This window comes from Cynara cardunculus, assembly GCF_001531365.2.
Source record: "Cynara cardunculus var. scolymus isolate 2C chromosome LG 10, CcrdV1, whole genome shotgun sequence".
NCBI classification, from domain to species: Eukaryota; Viridiplantae; Streptophyta; class Magnoliopsida; order Asterales; family Asteraceae; genus Cynara; species Cynara cardunculus.
The window spans coordinates 17,573,018-17,582,201 of NC_037537.1; the positions used below are offsets into that span (position 1 = coordinate 17,573,018).

The 9,184-nt window shown below is 35.4% G+C and overlaps 1 pseudogene; it reads left to right on the forward strand.

Annotated features, from left to right (window-relative positions):
• LOC112520052 overlaps positions 1 to 9,184 on the forward strand; it is an 83,691-nt pseudogene that overhangs the window by 52,120 nt on the left and 22,387 nt on the right.

The following is a 9,184-nucleotide window of genomic DNA, read 5'->3' on the forward strand; positions in this document are numbered from 1 at the left end:
GCTGGCATGAGGATCTTTATTCAATTTGCGGCGGATAGCTTCTGTGGCCAAATCATCGAGTATATCGTCTATTTGGTAAGCCAAATCCTGGAGATCACGCAGCCAGATATCAACAGCTCTATCTGTTATGTGCTTGTTGGCTGCGTCAACAAGTAGAGTTTGGATCTGGAGCAAAGTATTGTTCCACTTGTCCAGCTGGGAATGGATACCTTCAGATCGAGCCAGCTTCATCAAGTCGCCTGAGGCTAACTTCTGAAACAACACGTCAATGACTGCATCCAGAATGATTTCAGCCATTGCAAACAATGGAATGATTGTGTCTTTCAATATCTCTTTGGGGGTTTGAATTCAAAGTGAAGAAGAGATTGAAATGAGCAGATGAAGCAAAAGAAGAGTTTGAATTCTGTGGATCTCATCATTCATTCACGACGAAATATATATCAATAAATTAATATTTGTCATGTTCACACTTCTATCTCATTGAGGTTTCACATTTTACATTATAAATCCTTAAACTTTGATTAAAATTTATTTCATTAAATATAGTCCAAATGCGCTCACCCAACTTTCTAATTTTATTCATTAAATATAGTTTAGAGATAGAATTTATGGTAAATAACACTTTTCATCCATATAGTTTTAAGATTACAAGATGGTCATTGTGATTTAAAAAAAAAATTGGATTTGTCCCTTCTTTCTAACGATCGATAGAAAAGTACCTTAAATAAGGAACATTTTGCCATTTTATCAAAAAAAATTGTATTTTACCCAATCAAAAATTGATCCATATGATTTTTGATTGGATAAAAAAGGGAAAATTTCGATAAAAGAACGAAAATGCTTTTAATTCACACCGGCAAACAAGTGGCCTGCCACTCCTTTCCGTTCAGTTTATAAATTTTATTTTTAAATTCAATTGTTTCAACTCAAAATACTTATATTAAATACAGATAAGTGTGATCAACCAATTTTTTTTTCCTGAAGTGTGGTTAAAGTTGAATTTTTTTGTGTTAAAAGGGTCCACCAATTTTATTGGTTTTTGTGGTTTTTTGTGATGTGGTTCGAATTCTTAGCTTCGCAACTATTTTAAGTTTTATATTTGAGGGAAAAAAAGGTAGATGCCAGTGTTACTGATTAAAAAAAATATGATTTATTAAAAAATATATGATTTATAACTTCTATCATTAAGTTATTTGCTTATAACTTTTCAAGGTCATTTAACACGAATTTCTAGTTTTTGATCTTTACTTTGTTACTCCAAACTGTATTTTTTTCATCAATTCTAAATTGGTGTTCAAAATTAATGAAACAAGTTAAAGTCTCTGTAATACACATTCACATATGATTATTGGTGTCAAATATGTAAATGAGAAAACATATTTCCCATTTACAAGAATTCGCCTTCCAACTTTTTGTTCCAATACAACTAAAAATCACAAGGTGTTTTAGAAATGCGATATTAAAGCTGCATTCGATGTGTTTAATGAGATGCCAATCAAGAATATCATGACTTGGAACTGTATGATATATGGCTATGTTAAAATGGGATGATTTCTGTTGCCGGCCAAATGTTCGATGAAATGGCGAGCAAAAATGTTGTATCTTGGAGAACAATGTTAAACTGTTATGCCAAATGTGGGAGTTGGATGATGCCAGGAGCTTGTTTGATGCTATGACTAATAAGAACATGGTTTGTTGGAACGCAACTGGATAAGTTTGGAACCGGCAAACTGAAGACACGAAAAGGTTGTTTGAAAATATTCCAAAGAAGAATTCGGTAGCATTCTAGAGGCCAAAGCATCAGTAACTTTCTTGATAATGTCTGGTCTTAAAGCTTTTCTCTTTAATGTTGATTTTGAAAAAGCTTTCGATTGTGTCAATTGGAAGTTTTTGGAAGATTTGATGCTCCAAATGGGGGGTTTGGGAACTGATGGTGAAAATGGGTCAAACTCATGACTTTCATTGGCATCCGTCTCTATTTTGGTCAACGGTTCACCTACGATAGAGTTCAACCTTGAACAAGGAGTTAGACAAGGTGATCGCTTTATCACCATCCCTTTTTCTTATTGGGATGCGAGGGATGAATATTGTTATGCAGGAAGCAAAGTCCACGGGGCTCTTTGAAGGAGTGAAGGTGGGTTGAGACAAAGTCGAAGTCTCCCATCTTCAATTTATTGATGATGCTCTTTCCTTCAGGAAACGGAGTCGGGCAAACCCAAAGAACCTAAAAGTTTTACTCCTTTTCTTTCAACCAACATCAGGTCTTAGAATAAACCTCTCGAGGAGTAAGTTGTATGGGATTGGGGTGGATAATAAATCTATAGAAAAGGCGGCGACAATTATAAATTGCGACTCAAGATTTCTTCCCTTGACGTATTAAGGCCTCCAATTAGAGCTTCGATGGTTTGAGAAGCATCTTGGCATTCGGTTATCCAAAAGATGAAATCAAGGCTAGACGGCTGGACAGACATCTTATTTCGGTGGGTGGGAGACTCACGCTAATTAAATTCATGCTGAGCAGTCTAGTATCTCATCTCCTTGTATCGTATCCAGATAGACGCCGTGCAAACCCTTGAAAGATTAAGAAGCAAATTCTTTTGGGATGAGGGTAGCAAGTCGCGTTATCCTTCCCGGGTCCGGTGGGATAGTGTAATTAGTGATACTCATTTGGGGGATTAAGGGTGAGGAGTAGTTGAATGTTTAATTAGCTTTGCTAGGGAAATGGCTTTGGATATTTAAAACGGAGGGAGATGCGTTGTGGCATAGAACTATTTCAAGCGTTTATCATAGAGATAGTATAATCTGGGTCAAATCCTCCACTGCAGTGTGTGTGTGTGTGTTCTTGGGGCTGAGAGAATGACGAACATGCTTCGCTGTTTTCATCACATTATAAAATAAGAATCCTAAGAATGACCTTAGCTATGATGATATAATTAAGAGTGAAACTAAGCTTATTTACACCAAACATTTCAACACTTCTGTTTCATCAATAATAACCAAGTCAAATGAAAACATGTCTTAGGAGCCATTTACCAAACGCTTACCAAAAGAATCTTACCCGGTAAGAGCAAGGTAAGGACCGAGAGTCTTCCCCGGTAAGTGAGGGCAACGACACTCACCACAGTTAGCGCTTACCAGGTATGTGGTGAAATTTCATTGAAAACAGTATGTGACAGGTATGTTGGTGATTTTATTGTTGTCAAATATTTTGGTGTAATTGTGATTTACTTGAGATTGATTAACGCGATGAAGCAAACATAGGTAAGTTTGGAGGTCCGGAGTGCACACCTACAAATGTTGCTCCTATCACCTTAGATCGCCTCGCAGGGTTGCAAAAGACTAGAAGTTTCACTAAGTCTTGTGTTTTTCAGCTTTCGCTAGCCATCACTGAAGGTTTGTATAAGGCTGTCGTTGAACAGCTTCAAGTTCAACTATCGCTGACAGCCACTACAATAAAATTGAGTTTTTAGGACGCCATCACTTTCAAAGCGTCCTATTAGATTACTCTATAGAACTCCATTTATAAGACCAAACAATAAATGTCCTATCTACAGACATTGTAAAGGATCCTATCTAAGATACCTTCCAGAAGCACCAAACAAGCTCCAAATATCCCCTGGAGTATGTACATTAAGTTTCATAAGCACTAGATGCATATAACTCAATTTAACCCCATGACTAGTTAACATTCGTACTTTAATTTTCCTATTACAGCACTGTGTTCTAGCCCTGTTTTACCCCACTTAACCTCAAAATTACTCAATGAATTCTAAAGATGAATTAAACTAGACTCAATTATCTTTTAAATGGAACTGACCTCATATCTACAGGATTTCTCTTTGATTTTATAGGAATTTTTCAACACAGCAGCTACAGGATGTCAAAATTCAGTTTGACAGCACTGTACAAAGTTCACTTTTTACCCATCTTAAAGCAGTAATTATATCATGACGTTTTCATATAAAATAAACTGAACATTCATATCTTTCAAATGCCGGTGGACTCACCTTTATATGATTTTTCTATGATTTTATACATTTTTTCTAAAACAGGGTAAAAACATTGACTTTCAAGTCCCAAAATAGCCATTTATACCATTTCATGCTCAATTCTACACCATATTGTACCAAATCCAATTGTTTATCATAAAATAGCATAATCTTCATAAAAACTTCAGAAATCTATGTTCTTTATATCAAAATCATTATTTTGACTACTTTGACTTTGAAAAGTCAAACATTCATACTTTCATCCAACAATTTCAGCTAATTCTTGTAATATCATCCATCCTTTTACTAAATAACAAAATATATATCCTAAAATCCACTCAAAATACTAAGATATTATCATATTCACATCAAACCCTAACCCTAATCTCCATCAAATGATCCAATACATGAAATAGACAAAGTTAGGAGCTCTATACCTTCAATTTCTTGTTTGATTCACCAAGAGTGATGTTAGATCACCTCCTATATGTGTGAAACCGCACCTCAATAACCCCATAAGTTTGTAGAAGTGAAATGGGGTGAAAATGGGGGCCAAAATCGGATTTTTCCCGAATTAAACTCGTTTTAGGTCCGGTTGACCCGGTTGAGTTGACCCATCACCCATTTTGACCACCTAACACTATAAAATTAATAACTTTTCCCTCGGACCTTCATTTCGGTGAGGTTTTCGCCTACGCATTCGTAACAAGATAATCTCTAACTCCTAATAAAAATATTTCAGAAAATACCTCCCAATGAAAGCAGTTTTACATATTTGTAGGTACTATGCTTTCCTTTGCAAATTTGTCGTTTTTGAGCTTGGAATCCCGTAAAAAATTTCCGACACCTCCAACGACTCCTAATAGGTCCAAAACTTAGTTCCAAAGCTTAACATCCCATGAAACACCTCCTGATTGAGTGTTGTGCGCATAGTTTACCAAAATAGTAACATAAATTGTAAAACTTGCATAAATGCAATCTACACGACTTTTTCGACTTCCTCCACTTCTAACACTTCATACTAACTTATTCAAAGGTGTTCCAATCCTTACATCACCATTTAGATCACCCGTTTAAGTTTTGGGTAGATTTTTCCATTTAGGCACTCTAGTTACCTACCCGATTTCCATTTAGGCAATGTACTTTGTATTTTGAACCCTCACATCATCTAATTATGTGATTTGGGAGGTTTTAGCACAAAACTTATCTCCTACATCTCGTTCTAACTATGGGTTCTGCTTATAACTCAGGCATTTCGGTTTGTTTATAAGGATAGATCGCATATCCAATAATTACTGAGGAGACGATCAAAATATGGAATTTTCTGCAACAATGTGTTGTTGTAAGTTCTAATCTTCTGCTTTAGCTACCTTACACACTATTCTAAGATCTGTTGAACACAAAAAGGCTGCAACAGACAATCAACACTCAGAAATTAGCCCAATTATGCACACTTTAGCCCATATGAAACATTTCAAGTTTCAACACACCAAACACAAAAGTTTCATCTCTTGCTCAATTCCATCGTTTTAGTTTTAGGTATATAATTAGCATCCAAAAGTCAATTATGGGGACAAAATACGACAAATAAAACCATATACAATGGTCCCACCAAGGAAAAGAATCAAGATACATATAAATTGAGTGACAATCTTCTTCAAGGCGCCATCTTGATCATTTTCATGACATCCAGTCCTTGTAACAACTCAGCATCAGACATAAAAGGCCTCACCTTAATGTATATGTATAAATCATATGAAATTTCCATATATACAACTGTTTCATATTTTTCTACTTGTTCATCAAATTCATTGAATTCACTAATTCAAACCATCTATTTGTTTACCCAGCATGTCCAAAAATTAAAATATCCTCTACAACCTGAATCTGATTCTCGATTTGGTCTTCTTCAATAATCTCCGACTGCTCGTTGTTTCTTTCGTGGTGTGCAACACCCTCCCAAGACCCTGGAAGGTGTTGTAGAAAATAGACAACAATAATGCTAAAAAAAGAATGAACTAGAAATTTCATCATGAGATACAATGGAAGTCTGATGCCAAACGTTAGATCCATCAAACTTAAGTTTAAAAGCGGAAGTCTAGTCTAAATAACAAGAGTCAATCTACTAGTCCGTCCCATACCGGACTATTTAATATAGCAAATAATAACAAAAACAGCCTAGTGAACTAGCTAACGAACTACACCGACTATTTCCCTTTGCTGGTCCTGCATGAGTGCGTCCTGCGATACACAATATGGGTTAGCTTAACCAAGCTAAGCGAGTTCATGAAATACTAAGACAACATAACATTAAGCATTGTAATAACATACAATTCACCAAGCTTATGACTGATCACCCATCAATCATGTTAGCACCAAAATAATATGTAAGCAATATCTTGTATTGTATATGGACTAAGAATGGAAACCTGCACATGTGAACTGGAATGTTCGCAAGACCTATCTTCACATCTCTGGACGAGAAGATCTCACTATGTCCAAGTCTTAAAGATTTTCCAATCTCTGAACTGTACTACAAGACCAAGTATAAGTCTTAGCCCTGAAGTGTAAGTCTTCAGACTGTCTAACTCTGAATAATAAGTCTTAATTTTGAAGTACAAGTCTTCAGATTTTATTACGGTGAACTGTAAATCTTAACTCTGAAGTATAAGTCTTCAGACTTTCTAACTCTGAACTGTAAGTCTTAACTCTAAAGTATAAGTCTTCAGACTTTCTAACTCTAAACTGTAAGTCTTAACTCTGAATTATAAGTCTTAACTCTAAAGTATTAAGTCTTCAGACTTTCTAACTCTGAACTGTAAATCTTAACTCTGAAGTATAAAAGTTCGGACTTTATAACTCTGAATTGTAAGTCTTAACTCTGAAGTATAAGTCTTCAGAGTTTCTAACTCTGAACTATAAGTCTTAACTCTTAACTCTGAATCACAACCTTACTAAATCTAAATTAAATTGTACTGAAAAAATTATACAAAAAACAAGAAATTTTTGTAGAAATTTTTGTGAATCTTCAAATTTATATTTTATTCAAATATAAAAACATTATCACTTTCTCAAAACCGTATTATAAAACCAAAAATTAAACTTGAAATGTTTCTCGCTGCATTACGCGAGTACGCCTCTAATTATTTTTTTATATTGTATTTTATATCATTTACTTTTTTCTTTTTTCATTTTACATCATTATTTTATAAAAATAACAATCACATATTAATTAGAAAATATACGTTTCTAAATAAATTACACCTAATAGTTCTCTTATCAATATCTTCAAATTGAGCCTAACATCAAATATCTTTGGCTAATTTTTATATATAAATTACACTATTATAACCATCTCCACAGTCCCATCACTTGATTTGATTCTATACATGTAATAAATAGATAATATTGAATTATTGACACACAAAAAAATACCGGAGAAGGAAAAAAATTGTGTTTGCAAAAGACGAAAATATTTTTACATATCAACACTCATGTTCGTGTCTTCACGTCAACCAATTGAAATTTCAACCACACTGTTTTCGTGAGACAACTTTTTTAATGTTGAAATTCACAACAAAACCCTGTGAAGGTAAAAGAAAATCCGAACCTTCACTAAGTGTAAAAAAGTGGTTTCACGAAAACAACCTGGTCTCACGTGATCCCAATCCACCAAAAAAACACCATCTTTTTTTAAGACTCCATAAGAGAGAGATGATGGCGTACCATGATCAAATAATTCACAGGATTTGAGAAATGATCAGCCGCCGGCCAGCTTGTAGTTACCTTTTCTATTGATGCATAATTCTCAAAGAGGATGGGATGGTAGTATTTGTCTCCCGTAGATCTTCAAGTTTCGGGCATGAGAAGATATGAAGGTTCTTAAGGCACGGGAGGCGTTGTAAGGCCTCTGAAACTAATTCCAACTCCATAAAATAATATATCGATAGTCTCATTAGAGATGGTGGAAGAAGAAACGATGTTGAAGTCACAGCTTTTGCATTTGCAACAAATGAAACTACTCTTGAATTTTGTCCCCATAATGTTAGATGAACAAGTGATGTAGGGTAATTTTGAATCCCCCATTTTGACATGGGCTTATTTAAGCATCCTATTGTTAGGCGTCTCAAATTTGGAGGCCACAACCCACAAGGAAATGAGTAATCCATACTTGGACAATGAGATATCTCCAAGTATTCCAAAGACGTGAGACTTTCCAACTGCTCATGAGGAAATGACTTCAGATTCTTACAATTACTAATCCGAAGATGTTCCAGGGGAATGATTCCAAAACCTTTATCTGAAATGGATTCTAAGTTATCACAATCATAAACCCCAAGAACCCATAGAGACGATGGGAGCTCATGCAATGATACCAACTTTCTACAACAAGTTATTTCCAACTCCCTTAAGCTCACAAGAAGCTTGCATGACTCTGATTCACACAAATATCTCAACTCATCACATCTCCTGATGCTTAGATCTTCAACTGCCCCAAGAAGCTCTCCATTTAGTTGAGCAAGTCCTCCAATATTCTCTATTTTCAACACACGAATTAATGCAGACGCACCAACCATGCTTTTAAACACCTCTTTAGAACATCCTTGTATATGTAAAACCCCAAGTGACGGTATTAAATCAATTGAGATTTCAACTAGTTTTGGACAATCTCTTATAGAAACATTACCAAGACGAGGAAACGATCTAGCAACTCCATCATTGTCCCCACGTCTAGTTGACCATCTCTTCCAACCTTTCATATGACTAAAGCTCAAACTTTCAAGTGATGGAAATACAATACCATGGAAAGAATCAGTAGGTCCAAACACCTCCAAACCCAAAGTCTTTACCTCATCCATGCTTTCCACAGACAACTCCTTAAGCGACTGTAGATGTCCAAGTGCTGGTAAACGTGTACACCTTCTACAACCACGTAATTTAAGTTCTGTTAACCGATCAAACGAGGGATTCCCGACCCAACTAGGAAATTTCATTCCCCCATAGAACAAAATCTCAAGCTGTCTCAACTTATAATGAGGCCTTAGCCCTTCAAGTACTTCATATTCACTCGTATGATTCCAAGAATTATCAAAGTCATCCCTCCATTCCATCACCAAATCATCAAGACCCTTCTTTTCTTGCAACTTGGCATCATTTGCTTGGATTGGACTTATCACTTTATCAAGCCCCTTAAT